The sequence below is a fragment of the Chelonoidis abingdonii genome, chromosome 8, assembly GCF_003597395.2.
Source record: "Chelonoidis abingdonii isolate Lonesome George chromosome 8, CheloAbing_2.0, whole genome shotgun sequence".
Lineage (NCBI taxonomy): Eukaryota > Metazoa > Chordata > Testudines > Testudinidae > Chelonoidis > Chelonoidis abingdonii.
In genome coordinates, this window is record NC_133776.1 from 15987054 (window position 1) to 16009181 (window position 22128).

A 22128-nucleotide genomic window follows, 5' to 3' on the forward strand; every position below is an offset into this window, starting at 1 on the left:
ATCTCTAGCCCCTTTCTCTAGCATGCCTTTGTTCCATTTTGCCCTGACTTATTTAGGGCCAGGACAGAGACCCTTCCATAGTGTCCATGCCTCACAAGGAGTAGGCAGGCATGTCATTTTCATGGATACTCCACCCTCACTCACCCCTTACCTCAGTGGAGGAGTCTGAGTGGCATGGAAGGCTTTGCATTCCCCCTTCAAATATAAGAACATAAGAATGACCATCGTGGGTCAGACCAATGGTCCATCTAGCCCAGTATCCTGAATTCCAACAGTGGCCAATGTTAGGTGCTTCAGAGGGAACTAACAGAATAGGTAATCATCAAGTGATCCACCCCGTCATCCATTCCCAGCTTCTGGCAAACAAAGGCTAGGTACAATTCAGAGCATGATTTTTCATCCCTGCCCATCCTGGCAAATACCTATTGATGGACCTACCCTCCATGAACTTATCTAATTCTTTTTTGAACCCTGTTATAGTCCTGACCTTCACAATATCCTCTGGCAAAGAGTTCCACAGATTGACTGTGCATTGTGTGAAGAAATACTTCCTTTTGTTTGTTTTAAACCTGCTGCCTATTAATTTGGTGACCCCTAGTTCTTGTGTTATGAGGAGTAAACAACATTTCCTTATTTACCTTCTCCACACCAGTCATGATTTTATAGACTTCTATCATATCCCCCCTTAGCTGTCTCTTTTCTAAGCTGAAAAGTCCCAGTTTTATTAATCTCTCCTCATATGGAAGCTGTTCCATACCCAAATAATTTTTGTTGCCCTTTTGTGTATATTAGCCAACTCCAATATATCTTTGGAGATGGGGTGACCACATCTGCATGCAGTATTCAAGATGTGGGCATACAATGGATTTATATAGAGGCAATATGATATTTTCTTTCCTATTATCTATCACTTTCCTAATGGTGCCTAATATTCTGTTAGCTTTTTTGACTGCCACTGCACACTGAGGGGGTGTTTTCAGAGAACTAGTCACAATGACTCTAAGATCTCTTTCTTGAGTGGTAACAGCTAATTTAGACCCCATTATTTTATATGCATAGTTGAAATTATGTTTTCTAATGTACATTACTTTGCATTTATCAACACTGAATTTCATCTGCCATTTTGTTGCCCAGTCACTCAGTTTTGTGAGATCCTTTTTTTTACTCATCACAGTCTGCTTTGAACATAACTATCTTGAGTAGTTCTGTATCATCTGCAAATTTTGCCACCTCACTGTTTACCCCTTTTTCCAGATCATTTACGAATATGTTGAACAGTGCTGACCTCAGTAGACCTCTGGGAGACACCACTATTTACCTCTCTTGATTCTGAAAACTGACCATTTATTCCTATCCTTTGTTTCCTAAGTTTTAACCAGTTACTGATCCAAACAGAATATTTTCTCCTCAGTATTTTGGAATATTAAACTTATGGCCACTTAACACTCATCTTATAAAGAGCAGAGTAAAGCCGTATGTTGGTGGCCATGGGTGTCCTATCTTATATAGTTTTGATGATTTTTCTAAAGGAAGAACTGCTCATAACAATTCTTTATAAAACATTTTTAAAAGGTATTGAATGACAGCATCAATAACAAATATTTAAAGTTTTAAACAAAAATGGTGAGTATTCTATACTCAAAGGGCATGTCTACAGTGCATTAAAAGACCCATGGTGCAAAGTCTCAGAGCCTAGATCAAATGTCTCAGGCTTTTGGGGATCAGACTCTGGAGTTAAAAATAGCAGTGTAGACATTCAGGCTCAGGCTGGAGTCTGCAAGGAGGATCTCAGATCCTGGACTCCAGCCCAAACCCATTAAAGCTGACCTGGGCTCTGAGCCTCGTTGCCATGGGTTTTTCTTTGCCATGTAGACAAACAATAAGTTGCTAATATATTTAAAAATACAACCAACAAAAAAAAAAAAAATAAAGCAGCAGCTCCTAAAATTACCATAAAAAAAAAACTAATAAGCTGATCAAGAAAACACATCGCCCTTCAATGGCATTTTCCGTCCCAAAAGCTCCCTTCAAAGGGTGAACTTTGCAACGTGGCTTGAAAGTTAACAGATCTGGGCTACTTCAGGCCAAGAAGAACAACGTATTTCTAAGGAAAGAGGCTGTGGTACTGATTGCATTTGGCAAGTAACTCGCACCTGAAACTTCAGAGGAAAGCAAAAAAGAAACCCAGCAATATGTCCTGCCAATCTCCTCAGAGAGGCAAGAGAATGTCTTCATGATCCCTAAGGCAATCAATTTTGTCCTGAAGCATGAGATTTGGTCACACCTGTTTAAACACGTGTAAGTACAAATGTAAGCATTGGTTATATTTAAATGCCCTCGTTGGTTTCCTCTTTCTTTATGCAATAAACAAAGCTTTGAACAGGGCATTTAAGACTATAGCTTGCAGAAAGCCACTCAAACCTGACAGTCTGCATTCCGAAAATATACGCATTCAAAGCATGATTCTTCTCTCAGAAAGGTCAGTAACGAAACTCCCATCACCTTCAATGGGAAAATGACTGCGTTCTCAATTTCTGGTCTATTTCTAAAATCTACATTCTTACTTCTCAATAGTCCTAAATATCACTGAGTTTTGTTATCCTCCTGTGGAGAAATTCTCTACCACTCAAGACTTGCTATTGCAATTTAAGAGTTAAATGTAGGCCTTATTTTGCTAGTTATCAGTAATATTCTCTTTGCAATGCATCTCTACACAGAAAAGTGACTTTAAAAATTGCTTTTGAGCTCTGTGTAAGCTCAAAAGCTTGTTTCTTTCAACAGAAGTTGATCCAATGAAATATATTATCTCACCAACCATGCCACTCACATCCTGGTACCAACACGGCTTCAACAACAATGTAAAAACATGCATCTGACAAAGTGGGAATTCACCCACGAAAGCTTATGCTCCAATACTTCTGTTAGTCTATAAGGCGCCATAGGACTCTTTGTCGCTTTTTAATGTAAACACTTGTAATAAAGCCTCCTGTCCCAAACCTGGACTTTAGCGTCCAAAATCTGGGGGCTTTATTGAAACTCCCCCAAGCTCACTACCAGCTTGGATATTCTCGCTGCCACCAGGTCAGGAATTATAGGGCCTGACCCCCCTTTCCCTTGTTCCCAACCCTTCCTTTGGGACCCAAGACAACCCTGGCTCTCTCTCTCCTCTCACACTTCCCCCCTTATCCTGGGTAGCCGGTGTGAACTAGAACTCACTCTTGAAGCAACCGAGAGCAATCTAGCCCCGAGCATGCTTCCAGCTAATAAGCTACACACAAGGAAATCCCTCCCTATTCCGTACATACGTAAAGAAAAATTCAACCAAAGAACAGAGATGATTCTTTTTCTCTTCCCTAGCCTGCTCTTCCCTGAAACGCAATAGGAAAATAGCCCACACCTGGCTTTCCCTATCCCTTTGCCTCACAGAAAAGAAAACTCCTACTCAGTTCAAAAGACTTTTATAAAAAGAAAGAATACAAAACAATACTCTGCATACGCACTCAATACAGCTCTTGCTTAAGAAAATAAATATAACATCGATAAAGATACCCTAAACCAGTCCCAGCAAATCACATACATTAAATACACACAAAGCTCATCATGCCGAATTACTGCTTCCTTTGTCTACACACAGATTTAGAGAAAACTTGAATAAGTGATAGGAAAAGCTTGTCCTCACGCCGAGGAACCAAAAACGGCACAGCATCCACATCGTACATCAACACAAGCTCTCATAGCCGAAGTACTTGCCTTCCTTTGTACCACAGATTTTAGGAGAATATTTTGAGAAACAGAGATATAAGAAACTTTCCCATAGCCGAGAAAACACACGAAGACCCTGAGTAACAATCCCACCCCTGACTTTAAACAATCCAGTTCTCTGCTGGTCCATGTCAGCGTTGGTTAGCCCTTTCGACAGGAAATTAACCTTACCGTACCTATCTTACTTATGACAACGCTGACTTTTACTCCAATTCACAACACAAAAATTGATCAGGTCTCGCACCTATTCAGACTCACACTTAACTACTTTAGTGACAAAAATAAGATTTTAGGGCCAGATTTTTAGAAATATTTAGGTGTCTGACTTCCATTGATTTGAATGGGAGTTAGGGGCTTCAATGCTTTTAAAAATTTGGGCCTTTCTGCTATTACTCCTGGTAGCAATGAAGAACCAACATAACTCAGGGCCTGGTCAATACTACCCAGTTAGGTCGATGCAAGACAGCTTATGTCAACCAACCTGTGGACGCGTCTTCACTTAATTTTGTCTCCCGCTGACATAAGTGCCCTGCTATGATGATTTAATAACATCCCCTCTCTGAGCAATGTAGAATCATGGTCGATGTGGTTAGGTCGACTCAGTGAGCATGTAAACACTGCATTATTTACCTCCAGTGCCTCCAGCAGCTGTCCCACAATATCGCAAACTAACTGCTCTGGTTACCATTGTGAACTCCACTGCCCAGGGATCAGGTGGTCAGCCCAGGGATCAGATGGTCAGGAAGCCTGTGTGACTTGTTTCAGCCCCATCAGGCATTGCAAAAATTTCCCAAAAGACCCTGCACTAGATAGTGGCAAACTGCACAGTGAGATACCTACCCACAGTGCACTGCACTCCGCATTGATACAAGCACTCCTGGTGAGGATGCACACAGCCAAGTGTGTGCACACACAAGCAATGTAAAACCATGGCGGTTGTATGCAGACGTAACTTATGTCGCCATAATTTTGTACTGCAGACATGTCCTAAGAGTGAGCTAGAGTCTACTCTGGCTTCCACCTCAGCAACCTACTTCCCAACTAAGTCCTCTATTTGCTGTCAGATTCTGCCTTTACCTGTGTAACCCCAGAGAAAAAATGGGATTTCAGAGGTGGAAGTATGGGCAGACAATGGAGATAATGGATTTGCATAAGTGTAAATGAGAGCAGAATATTTGTTACTGGAGATAATACACAAACCAAGAAAAAAGCCCAGCCAGCCTTGACTTTCAGATACCTGGCTTAATTTTTAAATCCAGCAGTTGTTTTTCTTTATTTGTGGGTTTTTTGGTTTTTGTTTTTTGTTTTTTTTGGGGGGGGGGGGGGGGAGAAACAGACATGTTTTTACTAGTAAACTGAATAAAAAAGTTATCTGGAAGTCACTGGTGACACACAAATGGAATCCAACCAGCTTATATTTAGAGTCACTTTACAGAGCAGGACTGTTAGGTTAGGCCCATTTCAGACAAAAATTCCCATAACCAATATTAAAGACTTGCATCATCAGTAATGTTAATGACTTGTCCACATGTGGAAATTTGAAGGCATAGCTATATTGAAATAAACTATTCCACTACAGCTATTCCAAAATAACTCCCTGTGTGGACACTTTTCCACAGCAAAAGTAACTGTATTTGGAATAGAGTATCCAGCCAGGAAGTTATTCTGGAATAGCCTATTCTGATATAGTTCTGATGGTCAATTTTCCATGTAGACAAGCCTTAACACAACAATTTTTCATCATGCCTTATATGTACTTACACAGTCTTTTGCCTTGGTTAATGGCAAGTGAAAAGAAATGGTAATGGAAGAGGTGGAGTTTATTATGCCCTTAACTGACACTAAATCAATACATATGCTAAACTCATTATGCAATTAATGTGTTCTCAGTTTTATATGCTTAAGGAAGCTGTATAACTGCATTTTATAAACTGAAATAATAAATTGCCATATATGCTTGTTTATTAGCTTATTCATTTATAAGCTGACTCCCAAGATGGTTAGGTAAAAACTGTAAAACCTGTATGACCCTTTCATAAGCTGACCCTATATTTCAGAGGTTGGCAAACTTTGGCTCCCAGCCAGCAGCGTAAGCCACTGGCGCGACAGGACTTTTTTTTTTTTTTTTTTTTTACTTGGAGCATCTACAGGCATGGAGACCCTCATCTGCCTGTGGCCGCGGGCCTGCAAACGCTTTAGGTAAACAAAACGACAATGTATTAGATATTCAATTCAATGATTCCATAGAGTTTAAAATCATCACATTTTGGTGTAGACCCATTTATAAGCGACCCCTGCTCTTTGATGAGTCACTTTTTTACCAAAATATTCAGCTTATGAACAAGTATATGTGGTAATATTTTTCAGAGCAATCAGAGTAACAGAGAAGTTGTTAATGTTCTTTGGAAGTGTAGCAGTCTTTAATTTACATCTAAAAATAGGTCTAATGATGGCATGAACCTGAATTAATACATTTAATTAAACTGTATCAAAAAGTGTCAAATATATTACAGGAGAATACACACCCATAGAAAAGAACCACTTTCCAAGTTAATCAAAGAGACATTTTAATCAAACATTATTGTTGGATGAGGGCTAACGTAAACAAAATAAAATCACTTTCCTAACAGACACAAAATCTCTCTTATCAATTAGATTTAGCCAACTTCTACTCTCCCAGACCAACTTTAGAGTGCAAAAGGCTATTCCAAACTCCTACAAAAGGAAAGACTATGTCCCATAGCTGAATATTGTATCTTTGAGTGACAGCCTAGTTCCACTGAAGTTGTTTGCAAAACTCCCATTAGCGTCAATGGGGCCAAGATGCCAAAGGGGACTCATTGTTCAACACTGGTCATTATTATTATAACTGACATTAAAACTTTTTTTTAATTTAATGTCAAACTTTCTTCAGTTATACCACTGTGTAAACTGTAGTACATACACACATTTAAGAATCTGTCAGTAAGAAAAGCAAATGTTCACATCAATACAATTCAACCTGACTCTCTCCAATTAGTGTACATTTAATTAAAAAAAGTTTTTAAAAAATTGAAGATTAACTGCATATAACATACCTATGGTAAAACTTTGAAGTTGTCTTTAGCACTTCAATTTCCAAGTTTACTTCCATCCATTGTTACTTCCGTAACAACTCTGAGAAATATGAATAGTGAACAGATTTTTAAAATCAAGCTTTTTCATGCACAGAAATAGAATGTACAATATTCGTGCACACTGCAAGTGCAATTACTTTGGATTTAAGAGGACAGAAGAAACACTGATAACTTTATTCAGGTCTGACCACAGGTCCCATGTTGAAATCCTTAGTCAGTCTGAAATTGCCTATGAGTTCAACAGCAGTTTTGCTCAAACACTACACAGCCCATTGTTTTTAAGCTGAAACATGGAGGAAACAATTAGTTGTTTCCAAGTATAGACTCTATCCTCTCCTATACCGATTCTCTGAATTGGTACTTCTCTCTTGGTGCCTTAGAGAACACCCAGACACAGCAATTATTAAAACAGTTAAAACAATTATATGATAGTCTATGTCTGGCAACTGCAGTTTCATGTCAAGAATCATTCTCCTGAGAATTTAAGTGTCCATTATTCCCAGTCCTATAGGGCTGTGTCCTTTGAATGCTTCTACCATGTTACTTGGTTTTGGAAAACTGATTCTAGTTTATCCTCTTTACTTTATTTCTGCCAACACTAGCACAACAAGAAAATGACTGACTTGGGAGTTAAACATTATGGGCCGGATACATCAGTCTCCCAGATTCACTTTGCCCTGATTATGCAGAGCAGAGTGAACTCACAGCAGAGAGAATTACTCCTTGGAGAATTCTCACAGGGGGAAATCACTGCCTGCATAAAGTTACTACCCTACACACACTGCCATTTCCCACACCACCTTTGTCCTCCACCTCCTGCACCAGAACTCCTCTTTCTGGCATGGGGGCAACAGCAGAGTGTACTGGGGGCAGAGAAGCAGCTCCATTCAAGTGGAGAATCAAGCTCTCTGTATCATTTTAAAGCAGCACACTTCTTTAAAAGAATTACGTAGCAGTATTTTCTTTTATTGTACAATAGAAAATAAAAAGGGACAATTCTCTAAAACACAAGTAAACCTCTGCTACTTTTACTAGTGAGTTCACAAATTTTTATGTCTCCTAAATAAAGATAAATGTAAAGAAAAGTTTCAAAGTTTGGAAAGAGTTCTGAAATGTCTGTATTGCTCACAATTATATGAGCAATGCAGTTTTCTGTATGGGAAATCCAAGTGAGAGATGGAGTCAATATAAATTTCAGGCTTCAGAGAGGCAGTCTCCTTAGAAGTCAGATGCAGGGAAGTTGAAGCAAGGAACTCTTGAATGTGAATCCGAGCTGTGCCAATGAGTTGCTTTGGACAGGTCACTTAAGCCAAAATATTTAAAATTTTAGTGCTTAACTTTAGGCACCAAACTCCATATTCAGGTGCCTAAGTAGGCCCAATTTTCAGATGTTCTGGACACCTGCAAGTGCACAGTCTTATAGAATCTGCAATTTTACAGCATCTCAGAAAAATCAGGCCATTCATTCAGGCACTAAAGTGTGGAATTGGGTGCCTAAAGTTTTAATATTTTGGTTTAAGCTTCTCCATATCTTGGGTTTCACCATCTGGTAAATAAGTAGCAAACCATCTCTGCCTGCCCACACCCTCACAGATACGTGAGAGTTAATACTGGTACAGTATATTAAAAAGTTGTAAAGTAAAGCACTAAGTAACAGCTATATTTAGTTCTGTCCAGAAGACTCCATTTTTAAACTAAGTGATGTGACCTGCCTGATTCTTGCAGCAAAGTTTGACTATCCTAATGAGTTCCAGTCCATACAGTAAGATTCCAAAGATTATCTACCCAAACATTTTCTCACACTTATCTCTCAACTTGTAAGAAGTCTCTGTGCAAAAAATGTGTTGACATTTATTAATCAGGATTTTTGAGAATACAAACCTATTACAGAAAGTTAAATAGGTTTTTTAAAAGATTGTATGACTAAAATGTTCTTTCCTCATTCAAAAAGATTCCCAATCTAACAACAAGAGGACCATGAAAATACTTGGAGAGTTTTTAGAAACATCTTGAACAGCTACATTACTCCAGATCCACTCTGATATTCATTTAAAAAAAATCAAATATTTATAAATCTGTCTGGGTAAGGCAGTTGATTATCAAAATCCCAAATCCATGTTCTCTGTCATCACTTATTATTTACAACTTATCAAGACATGTGACTACTGTTTTATTGAAATAGCTAAGTGATCTTGTTTTACACACAAAATTACTCAAAATCCTCTATTAATGAACAACAATATTACCTACCAGTCTTGCTACACCAGTTTGAGAAAGAAAATAGTCTGAAAACACTAACTGCGTAGAATGTTCTACCAATTTTCTAACTAAAAGAGCAAGAGAAGTTATTTATTTTTGATAGAATATGGGAACTAACATGGTTGGACATAACAGATTGTTAGTAAATCATCCATTTTACCCATGATAGATATTTCTAGGACACCTATCACGGATATCTAAGCATCATACTAAGAATCTAAGGAACATACAAAGCTAATCTAACGTGAATATCACCAGTTTGTTCCCCTTGTATGTCACTGCAACTATTTAAAATGTAACAATTCTAAGGACAGATCCTCAGCTGGGGTAAATTGGTGTAGCTCAACTGAAATCAATGGAGCTATCCCAGTTTGCACCAGCCAAGATACTGGCCCTATGTCCCTAATAACACCTCTTTTTATGTATGACACTGTAGAAGAAAAAAAATAGAGAAATGTGAGATTAAATTAGAAAAAAGAAAAAGGAGGATAAAAACCAACACAGCATTTAGGAATATGGAAATATGAAGTCTTTTCAGACACCATGCTAACTTTAATTATATGTACAGCGATTAGGTACCATCATGCCTTTGATTTCCCTTTCCAAGAATTCTAGCAAAACAGGTTATTGTGGAGTGGAAATTTCAACATGCACAAATTCAGGTACTAACTGCCTCCTTTGTGTCCCAGGAAATAGCAGTACTATCTTCTATATGGGTAATAACGTTGCAAAGTTTGTGAGTGCTGTCCAAATAAGTCTTTCCTTAACAAACCAACCTGATCATGTAGAACAATGTCTTCTATTGTGGGTCCCAGACACTGAGCCTCTGTGTCAACAAGGACAATGCCCACTGAATTCAATGGGATAGGTGCCCACTTCCACCAGGGCTGAACTGGGCCCTAGTTGTCAGAATTTTTGCATAAATATTGAAGTTATGGTTAGATGAGTAGTATTGGAAAGAAATTTGGGCACTAACAGATTATTTTTTCTTAAAACAACAACAAAAGAAATGTTAGTGATTTAGACAGAAAGAATTGTAGGTTAGAATTCAGAACAGTTGATACGTAAAACCCCATGAAAGTGTTTTCCCCAGATACAAAATATATTGATTGTTTCTAATAAAAACTTTGCTTTGTGGTAATTGAAATGGAAAGGTCTACAGATGGACTTGAGTAACCAAAGTTAAGCTCTGAATTTTGAATTCCCCCTGAAGTTTGGAGGTGCTGAGATCCCAGGATTTGGTTCACAGCTACTTATAGAAGAAACCTAAGATTACAGTTCACACTTCCGCAAGGAAGGGTATAGAAGACATATCTGGGAAGTAACTACAAGTACTTTGACAAATTCAGCCAAAATCAACAGAGTTAAGCCCATTAACGCAATGCACACAATATGGTAGATATTGACTACATATGTAGGAACACACAACAGTACATCCCAACCCAAAATGCGTAAGTTCTAGGCAGGCTTTGCCAAATGCCAAGAAGCAGAGCAACACATTTCTTTTTGTATGCGTTCTAATATTTGGGACTTTTCTTGTCCCAGTAAAAAGATCTAAGCTTCTAGTAGTTTTCAAAGTTTTAACATCCCTTCCAGAAATTGCTAAGCATATAAACACAGATATGTTTTGATAATTTGTTCATAATTTGACTTTAACACTATAATTGCTGCATGTGCTTCAAAAAGTGCTACCCTCCCTTTCATGAAGATCCCAGTCATAAAAATCCCAGTGTAGCCATCTCATTTGTTTCAACAATGTACCCTACAGTAGTTCATGCTAAGGATTTTAATGTGACTACTAGTAGATTAGAGCTGAGTAGTATTCCATCTGAACTTCTGTTTATCTTTCTGGTACTACAGTAATTACCTTTGACAAACAGCAGACACACATTAATTAACAAAAAAGACCAGGCTTTATCTATTAAATTCATTCTTCACATTTATTGAAGTTCAGCCTCTGTTTAAAGAGTGATTAAATGCCAAATTCTAGCAGTGAATGATTAGAAAAGATCCATAGCCCACAAGAAAACCAGAATGTGGCTTTAAAGCCATATCCACATACCCAGGGAGAGGGGGGAGAGTACACTAGCAGCCTTAATGGCAACTCTTTCCTGTGTCCCAACTTCTGATACCCCCCAACCATGTTCTCTCTGGAACATACCGTGCAAAGGATATTTAAATGTTACAGACTACCAGACATGTGAAGTTCTGCCCTTGAAATGGACATAAATGCCCCAATCAAAACTAGAGCCCCATGCACTTGGCTCTGTACAAACACAGAAAAAGACATGGTCCTAGCCTCAAATTGCTCAGAGAGGAAGGGTGGCCTTGGTATTCTCTCTGTGGGAGGAGACTCAAGAGATCACTTCGAACATAAAAGATACAAGAGCCCAGGGACAATTCCAAGGAAAGAGGAAGTAGAGACCTAAGAAGGCAGGTGATTATAAAGACACTATAGGGAGAACATCAAAAATTCTGAATATATATCCAAACTTTCCTGAGACAACCACAACGTTTTCTGAGGTCCACCCATCTCTAACCACCCAAGGAAAGTTACTACTTCTCTACACAGCAGCACATTTAGCCAGGGTTGACAACTTTCCGGGAAAAAGTAGACAAGGACAGCGTTCTGGTAAATAACAGTTTAAACCTGGTTTAAATCAGGAAACTGGGAAAAATTATTGTATCAGTGTCCAGCAAGTTAAGCAACCATTGAATTAATCTTTTCAAACTTTGGATACATCCGTTCAAAACTAAGGAATAGGCTTGGTCTTTCCTCTACATCAGTGGTTTTCAACCTGTGGCCTGTGGACCTCTGGGGCTCTGCAGACGACATCTAAGATTTCCAAAGCAGTCCATACCTCCATTTGAAATGTGTTAGGAGTCCAAAAATGAAAAAAAGGTTGAAAACCACTACACTACATCCAAGTTGGTCTTCTGCTACAGAATGCTGCATAGCCGGATGGACCTGGACTGGTTGTCTGCAACTCTGCATGCTTCTGTTTATTTAATGCTTCAATACTGCAAATCTGCATTACTTTCATTCTCACATAATCAAATGTTTTCGACTTTTGTGTATTAATATTGAAAAAATGAAATGTGGGTCATGATATAAACCAAAATGTATACATACAGTATTATAGTTACATATGAGTATTACCACCACCACAATTTTACTTATTTGTACACCGGGGCGGCTCTAGGGATTTTGCCACCCCAAGCACAGCAGGCAGGTTGCCTCCGGCAGTTTGCCTGCAGAGGGTCCGCTAGTCCCGCGGCTTCGGCATGCCTGTGGGAGGTCCACCGAAGCCGTGGGACCAGCGGACCCTCCCCAGGCAAGCCGCGGAAGGCAGCCTGCCTGCCACCCTCACGGTGCCAGCAGAGCACCCCCCACAGCTGCCACCCCAAGCACGCACTCAGCATGCTGGGGCCTGGAGCCACCCCTGTTTGTACAAGTGCAAATGAATCTACAGATCTACTGCTTTATGTAACCACAATTTGAATATCTAACTAAAGCTAAGTGTAATGTAGTGTGCATTAACAAAACAGTTTTTAAAACAGAAAACGCCTTAAACTGAGACTAACTAGTTTTTCCCTGGGTGGGTAAAATCATGGTTTTACCTGGTAAAAACCACCTCTGGTAAATACCATGTCAGCCCTGCATTTAGTAGCCCCTGCCGGAAAGGTGGGGAAGACTGATTAGGTGAAGTATTTGTTAATAATGTTTCAGTTCCTACAACATTTTTGTGTTTACTGGGGGGAGGGTTGGAGAGGGAGGGCGGGCAGAGAGAGCATTCACTGAGCATTTGGATTGCTCTTCCTAAGTGCTGGTTGCACTACAAATGTCTAAGCTAGATAGCTCATTTAGTGCCAAATTCTCCCACTTCCACGATTATATCTCCAAAAATATTCCTCTCTCGTGCTGGAAAAGTATATCAGTGACTGCTTCTGCTTTGGAATCAGGAAGTTGTTTTGTTTCCAAAGACAAGTAGATGTGACCGGGTCATTATTTAGCATTCAATGATTTGAAAGAAAAAGAAAAAAAGGAACAGACTCTGAGACTCTTTGTATTTAAAAGGAGGGGAACAGTCAAAAGCTGCAGCTGACTCCGCTTAGTTTAAAATAAAATAACCGCATCAATTGTACAAGATGCATGTCTGCAAGACCTTAGTTGTTGCTATCCATTTGGTTTTTTAAAACAATCATATGAATGTGGCCACTAAAGTCAGTCATCGGCCAAGCTTTGCATGCATAGCAGCTATGAGGGTTTTCTTCCTCAGCTACCTTAACGAAATGCATTGATTTACCTCACACAAGAAAAATCAGACTCAAAGAATTCTAACATGGCTTCAAAAGCATATGAGCACACAAAGAAAAACAAAACCAATGAATTTTGGACATTTAAACGGATTTTGCTCATATCCTGCAATTTTTCCATGCACAAAATTATTATCAACTAGGAGTTTTACTTTCGGACATTCGGTCAAAATAGACCCACACATTCAGTCAGGTCAGCCAATGAGACTCTTGAATTATGCCCATAACTATGAAAAGAGTTACTATAGGAAAACTAATTTCAGTCTAATTTACCTACCTTGGGTCTGATCTGGTACAGCAATTCCTGTTACCTATTTCAGTGAGAACAAATAAAACTCATTGTTTAAAATATTAAAAGTGAAAAGTGAGAGGAAAAACTACTAGGACTATTCACTATCGACAGGAAAAAATATTCCAAAAAATATTGTTCCAATCTCTGTATTACTTATTACATCTGTGTTATAACTACTGGTATCATTATCAGATGAGATACCAACCTGACCAGAAAACACAGAAATTATGTTACTTTAAAAACACCATAAAAACTGTAAGTTAATTTGGTCTGAGCTTCAGAAAACCAGCTCACCTGAAATCAAGTTCCACCAATTTTATGCACTTCTAATGATGGTACCAAAATGCCAGTGCAGTTGACAGAACACGAGTTTGCTCTCATCTCTAACGGGTTTTCCATAATAAAGTTCCATCGGTTAATTTCTCATTCAGAAAAAAAAGGAGATCAGAGGTAATCTGTCAAGTGACACTCTGGCTGAAGTAAGCACATTCAGTGTTGCCTCCTGACCCTGATATTAGTCTGGGGTTGTGCATCAAAGAATTAGCATTTATTAGGATTAAACATAGTTTTTCTTACCATTTACAAACTTAATCATCACACTGGGTAACCATGATTTGCTTTTTGTCTTTCATTACATTTCCTATACACAAACTGTAATTCTTTGTTACAGGAAAGTGGAATAATTACATCCTTTTATGCCTTATTAACATTTTGGCACGATCTTCAGTTAGTAGACATTTTCAGAGGTGTACTCAAAGAACATTTATAGATCCGTGAGGGTGGCGCCTTGTCGTTTTCATTTTGGAGAGGAGAAAAAAAAAAAAAAAAAGAGAGAGAGAGAGATATCACACACACTCCTCAAATTAAAATTACAGCGAGGCTTTAACTAGGACACCAAGCCTGAAATACCTCCACCCCCAAGCATCAAACTGTAGAGAAGTTCAGATTCTAATTCCAACACTGTAACTCTAAACTTTCCCGCAATAATAAACTGAATAATACCACTCCACAGCCTTAGGGAAGTTTAGAGTTGGATTAAGATATGATTTAAATTTTACAGTTTCGGTCTCTAATTAAAATATTTATTACCATAATTAAAAAATATCTTACTCTACTTTTGCAAACAAAATAGGCAGTCTGACCTAGTGGACAGAGCCCTGGACTGCGAGTTTTATTCACTGTTCTGCCACAGGCTTTGCTTGCGACTTTGGGCAAGTCATATCACTTCTCTGTGCTTCAGTTTCCCTAACTGTGTAATGCAGATAATATTTACTCCCTTGTAAAGTTATTTGAGAGCTGCTGATGAAGTGCTATATAACAGCCAAGTATTATCACTATTAAAATTTGGCTAATGAATAGGTAATGGAATAAACAGCCTACCCAAGACAGTAGTAGTGACTAAAGGTGTTACTCCATGATGCCTGCATTGTGGCCTGTGTGATATCAGTTTCAAGTCTGCAGACTGCCAGATCTCCAGACTGTCTTCCTTAAATGTTTAGAAAATGCCTCACAAATCTTGAATGCTACTGCAAATAAGTCAGTCTAGCTCCTCAGAGATATGCGTCCACATCAAAAAAAAATGCTATCAACACTCTGGACACAAATTAGCACCCTTGTTAAGGGAGAGTGACCACAATGCAAAATACCATGTGACTTGCCCCATGCCAACGTTTCCCAGCAAATGCTGTTTACATTTTAATTGCATTAAATTACTGCAGCCTCAATATGATACTAGGGTTCCAGACAGCAAACAAAACGAGATTTGCTGGCACAAAAAAAGATGCATATGAAACCACCACTGGTTTTTAAGTCCAAGTCAACTCAAGCCACGGTTAATTCTGCACTGAATGTTCATACAACTCTAAAAGGGGAGCATCTGGTCATTCTATAAGCCTGGAGTACTTGCAAGCTAATTCTCACTTTGTTTGCAAGGAATCTTAGCCACAGTTCTAACCGTTATCCCACAGGTTCTGTTTCAGCACCACTGTACTTCTTCATGCTCTTCAATTAAGTAAACACTAATAATGACAAGAGTCCAAACTCATAAACAAGGAAAGATGGCTGTTTTGTAAATGGCCAAGTGGTAGAGAGGCAGACACAATTATTTCTGTTAAGTGGCTCATACCCAGACTCTCACCATGTGGAAGTTTGCTTGGCTTTTATCTCTACTACTGACGGATGAACACAAGCTCTAAATTTATATTAATACAAAGAGAGAGAATCAAACAATTGCCAGCTTCACCTGAACAACAGCTCTGTGTAAGCACAAAAGTTTCTCTCTCTCCCCAATAGAAGCTGGTCCAATAAAAGGTATTACCTTATCCACTTGTCTCTCTAAGGTCCTGGGACTGACATGGCTGCAACAACACTGCATAATCCATGCTGTCTCATTTAAAGTGAAACCTGGCTTCATCTGCACTGATTTATTTTCCTGTTCCTTTCAGAGAAAAACAGCTTTGTCAACAAGATCCTGTGTTCCCATGTTGTAAGAGAATAAATCAGATGAAAATGTGCATGACTATTTAATCCATATTCTTTTGCCCAAGAAACATTAACCACTCACTGTTGCAAGCATTTCTGCAGAGAAAGAGAACACTGCGAGTCAATATCAAACAAAGCTAGCTCAGCTTGGCTCCAAGCAATTAGTTAGATAATACTTCTACTACTTACTTGTACATGCTGATTTTTCCAATTCAAAGTATTGGGGCTAGCATAAACAGTGATTCACTATTATGCGTTCCAGCTCTAAAGTTGTAAAGACTCAATTTTATTTTTTTCAATCAACATCTTTCCTACTTTGGAGGTTCACATGTGAGTCTGCATCCACAAGGAACTCTTAACTAGTGTAAAATGTATTTCACATTGATCAAACTCCTTCCAATTTTTTTGAATCTATCATTTCCACGCAAATCCCTTCACTTCTTCAGCAAGATGAAATTGAGATGTTTTGATTATCATAGATATTCTTTGACTGCAAAAAATTGGCCTGGTTACCTTTTAACTAAAATGGAAATATGTTGATTGGCTTCATGTAAACAGAGTATACAGTGTAATCTGATTTATATTAGAAGTTCACATATGAAATGGGAGCGAAAAGGCAACGTACTCATTGTTAATGACTTTGGATCCAGTTCTCCAGTCTTTACTGAGGCCTGTCAGCACTGCCTTCAGGACTGCAGGATCAATCCCATATTTATGGAGAAAATATTCACTGTTCAACTTCTGTTGTTCAAGCTCTTTGAAAATAATCTAGAGGCCTGGTCTACACTTAACATTTAGTTTGACATAACTAAGGCACTCAGGAGTGTGAAAAAACTACACCCTCTGAGTACAGTATTGTAGCTATATTAACCTAACCACAAGTGTAAGTGTAGACTTAGCTAGGTGGACAGAAGAATGCTTCCACTGACCTATAATTGCTTTGGGAGGTATTGTACACTTTATCTACACTATGTGTTATGCTGGCATAGCTTCAGCACTTTAGCAATGCCACAATAATCCCATATAACATTTAGGCCATATCTGTACTATCTAAGGACACATCTTCACTAGCAACTAGCCACAGCAGCACTTTAACATGGCTTGTGTAGTCACGTAGCTCTCCCAGCGCTATAAAAACCCCACCTGTGTGGCTCCCAGCGCTGGTGCACTGTCTACACTGGCACTTTGCAGCGCTGCAACTTGCAGCGCTCCGAGGGGTGTTTTTTTTCACACCCCTAAGCAAGAAAGTTGCAGCGCTGTAAAGTGCCAGCGTAGGGAAAACCCAAGAGTAAGAGTCTTTGGCATTAGGCAAAAAAGTGAAGGCCTTTAGTAACATCTAGGTTTACAGGCATGTTAGAATTTATCAGTTGATATGCAGAAACCCAAAAAATATACAACTTAAAATCAATTAATTCTTTTTACCACATTTTGAGTAAGCTCCAAATAAAAAAAAACAGATTAGTTTATTAAACTACCATTTGTACTAAATAACAGCAACAACAACAAAAAAGAATTCAAACATTCTTCAGATAGGGTTAATATATTTTAGGATAATTAAACAGCAACGGAAATGCGCAATTCTTAAAGATGACTAATTAATATAAAGCAAATTTTACATGCCCAGAAGGCAGCCATTCTAATTCCATGGTTCCCTTTTTCATGATATATTGCTGACAGTTCTGCAACTTCTCTGTAACAGATACACGCACTATAGCGATGTTAGCACTTTCACATGGCACAGTTCTTCTGCACTTGACTAATTCTTCTCAAAGCAACAGTAGGGTGGGTTAGCTCAGCACAACAGAAAGAGAATCAAAGGTTATATTTGTTATCTTAACTACTGAGGGCCCGAGAAATATTTTCAAAGATATTGAACTCTGTTGATGTATCCAGATCTAAGAGAAAAGCTGGCTTGTCCAGTAGGAATAAAGCTAGGAGGACGATGAAACAGAGTTATAGCAGCTGACCAGACCTCACTTGGGTCATTTTATATCATCAGGCATCCTAGCTTCCCTCTGTGCACACACCAGGTACAACATTCTGCAGGTGTGCAAGGACCTGAAGAAGGGGAAATAAATCTCATTAATCTTCCTCTCTCTTTGATGGTAGTCGTACAACTAAATCTCTTAGTGAGCTTTGAAAAATCTCAACCTTCAATTTTAGTAATGCTCCAGCAACACCCAATCATGGCTAGAACAGACTATAGCAACCATATTAAATCTTCACCTATTATGATTACAAGTAGCTCCTAAACTGAAAGATTAGCGAAAAAAATATCTTTTTATTTCTTTCTTCTCCCCCTACCCTGGTTGCCTACTTTGTGCATGACAGCACTTTTGAATAACGTCAGCTTCACCGTTTCCCCTTCACAGTCAAGGCAAATTCCTTTATCATTTGTGTGGTCCTTGAACCAAGCATCAGGGGAGAGAAAAAAATATTTTTTTTTAAATAAGAAAATGAAAAAATCCTAACACAAAAATAGAATATATGTTCAGATTATCTTGGGCATGGTAGGTATAATAGAAAAGCAAATTCTATTCTACTTAAAATTAAAGACTTAGGAACTGGCTGAAACTCAGTGATCTATACTTGAGTTTACATGTTCATAACCTAGAACAACTATACTAAACAGTACCAAATTTGAAAACAGATACAGTAGTCTATCCTTTTAGTTTCTTTAGAGAAGAAGCATGTGACCCATCACTTTAATATATCCAATCCACTGCGAGGTCAATGCTGCACCCCATCTGCAGTAAGCATTGATTTTACTGTATGAAATGTGGCAGGAGACCTGGGTGTCTGTATTTCTATTTAATATAATTTAAATAGTCAATTAAATTATCAGTTTGTTTTGATTTGTCCAGGGAATGGATTGCTAATGAAGTTGATACAAGCTTTAGGGTCTGAAGAATCATACAGAAGATATTAATAAAATGTTCACTACATTGTTTGTGTCTATCAACCAGTGCAATCTACAAAAACCAAGGGCACATGAAGATCCTGTCTGTGTGTTCACATTAACACCATGTGTAACATGGGTACAGAGGTGTAAATGAAATATAACACTTTCTTAATGATCTTCAAATTTCCTACATTAATAAATGGTCAGAATAGCATTGCAATGGAACACTGTGTGTGAGCATCCAGTATTTAAATATAGAGTGTAATCTGAATTTTGAGACCAAATTAAAAAACAAAAAGCAAAAAAAACAAACAAAACAAACAAAAAACCCACCATACCCTCACATACACTCTAAACACAATTTAAAGTTTCCTGGTGAAAAATGCCTTTCCACTCCCCTTAAGGAAAAATGTTTTGACTGTGGGTGTAAAAAAAAAAAAAAAAAAAGTGTTTCTCAACATTTTCATCCTGAAATCTTTAAACGTAATTATTCTCAATGGTATCTTGTATGCAGTTTCATCTCTCTCCGATCCAGTGTTCGGAGAAACACCTTTAATTTTATGTCATGCAACTAAATCCCACATCTTCATGCAATTTAGGTGCATAAATACTTTTGACAATCTGAGTCTTATACACTTCGTTGAAGAACCAGAAACATTCTATCCAGCATGGCCCTATTAGAGGAGGCACCAGCGGAAAAAAAATAAAATAAAAACTTTTGAGACGAGGTAGGAGGACTCACGCACTAGCCTTCTACTGTCTTGAGCCTGGGCACAGCTGAGCAGCAAAGGCAATGAATTGAGGCAACCATTTTTCACATAATTAATAGAAAAGTAACTCTGCAGAGGATAGTAGAGGAAAAAAGTGGACTGACCCAGCCTGCAGTTCCAATGTACTTTCTGACTTGAATACAAAATCTTTTCTGACCATCTGGAGCTAGATCAGGCATTGGACCAAAACTTTGTAATTCCTTCTCAAAGTAAAATGACAGATCAGTAACTGCCACATCGCTAACGCATAGCCAGAAGGGAGCACCGCATATCCTATCCAGCACTCCCTGGAGTTTTACAGATACAGCAAAAACAAAGTGTTTCCAAATAAATCTGCCCTATCCTCAATGCTCAAACCGAACAGTGATAATGTCACCTTTGAGAAAAAGCCAATCGTAGTCACGTATGAGACAGGATGTTAATAGGTTTGTCCATATTTCATTTACAGGATACTGTAGGTTCTTAAATGATGACAGGTTCACAAAGCCAACAGTCTCAAAATTGTGTCTGGTGCCCTGAAGGAAGCACTTTTCACTGCCATACAGACAACACCTGAGAAACAGCATTTCTAACTCTCCAATGGTACATAATATCTGATTCCAAGTTTGACAGGGAGGAAGATATGAAACCCTAAAATTATCACTGGTCCATTAGTTTAGGAGGGGGGGTTCTTTGGCACTTGTCCCACAAACTATCTACAGCTTGTCATGGATCTTGTCCTATTGTAACTATCAATTCCTAACACAACAGATCAAAAGTGCTCCAAAAACACCAGCCCACCGATTTATCAGAAATGGTGCTATGCTCTCTATTCTCAGACTGCTCCCTTCCTTCATCTTGTTTCTGCTTATACTCTCTCTCTCTCATATCCCTCCATGTTCTACCTCTCCCATCTGTTCTATTTCCGTTTGCAGAGCAGACTAGTATCAGTAACCCTGTTTGCTTTGTCTCCTCATAGCCAATATGACACTTTAAGGTATGTCACATTTACTAAGCTGGGTTCCAAACAACTTACTGGCCAGCTGGGTAAGGGACATGAAGTTGGTTCAGACAGATATTTAAAACAATTGCACTGCCAACAGAAAGACTGTGCAACAGTTGGCAAACTGGAGAAACTGAAACTGTCATACAGCAGCTCACTCAAGGTCTAGGATATTCCTTTTACTGAATGACCAAGAAATATAAAGAGGAAATAAAACTGTTGACGTGTAACTTCAGTGTTTATATATAAACATTGTCCTTGAAGGCCAATCCAACAACTCCCAGTGATATCTTGATGCAGGTTATTCAGACAACACTGGAAATCAAAATGTAGCCATCTCTAAATGATAAACAGATTGTGGTTACAGAAGTTTCTCAATGACCTGGCTCACTCTTGCATCTTGTGTTATTATCCAGAACTAGACGATCACTGCTGTGAAAAAGATCAGAGATCCCTTTGGTTATATTACCCACACAGGTCCTTGCAGTAGGGCTGCATAACTTGCACAAACATAACCATTTCTCCTAGCCATTGCATAAAGCAGTTTAACAGATTTGGATGCTCCTGTGAAGATCATCTCAGGGGAAAGGAAATATAAAACTGATAAAATGTTGCCCATATAAAATCTTATAAAAACACTAAGAAAATCATGTAGCTACATGATTTCTATTTCAACACTGCCAGCAAGCACAGCCATTGTCACGGCTCTGCATAGCAACCACTGCCACCTGTAATATATCTCCATGTGATTAATGGATTTTAAATGAGTTACAGTGTATGTTCTATGTCTAAGTAAGTCTCAGACAGAACCAAGACATGTATCTTCTGTTTGGTTATGATGATAAGCACCAATGAACTGGCAAAGTCAGCAAAAATAAATAGAAACCTGTTAGAACAGTTTATGGAACAACAAAAATATCCCCAGCCATAAATTCAATAGGGCCTAATCAAACAAGTAAATTATGCCACAGATGTGAGAAACTAACATCAAATCTGTTTTATTTAAGGGCAGGCAGAGTATTTATTTAACAGTTCGGGTCATTTTTCCCCCTTATTTTGGACCAAGTTCTGTGGGAGTTTTGCTCCATTTTACCTAACACTTCAAATATCATGCAATTTATGAAAGCAGCAAAGAATCCTGTGGCACCTTATAGACTAACAGATGTTTTGGAGCATGAGCTTTTGTGGGTGAATACCCACTTCGTCAGATGCATGTAGTGGAAATTTCCAGGGGCAGGTATATATAT

General features: G+C 38.5%; 1 protein-coding gene across 2 annotated transcripts in view; it reads right to left on the reverse strand.

Moving 5' to 3' along the window:
- The window catches only part of FNDC3B (fibronectin type III domain containing 3B), a 408674-nt gene that overhangs the window by 372000 nt on the left and 14546 nt on the right, over positions 1-22128 (reverse strand). Inside the window, exon 1 of one of the 2 annotated variants that reach the window (XM_032783668.2) lies at positions 14889-14929. The exons of the other annotated variant lie outside the window; for it this stretch is intronic. The gene's annotated coding sequence lies outside the window, so the exon portion shown is untranslated. Of the gene's footprint in view, positions 1-14888; positions 14930-22128 lie in introns of those variants that run through there. 2 annotated transcript variants of the gene reach the window in all.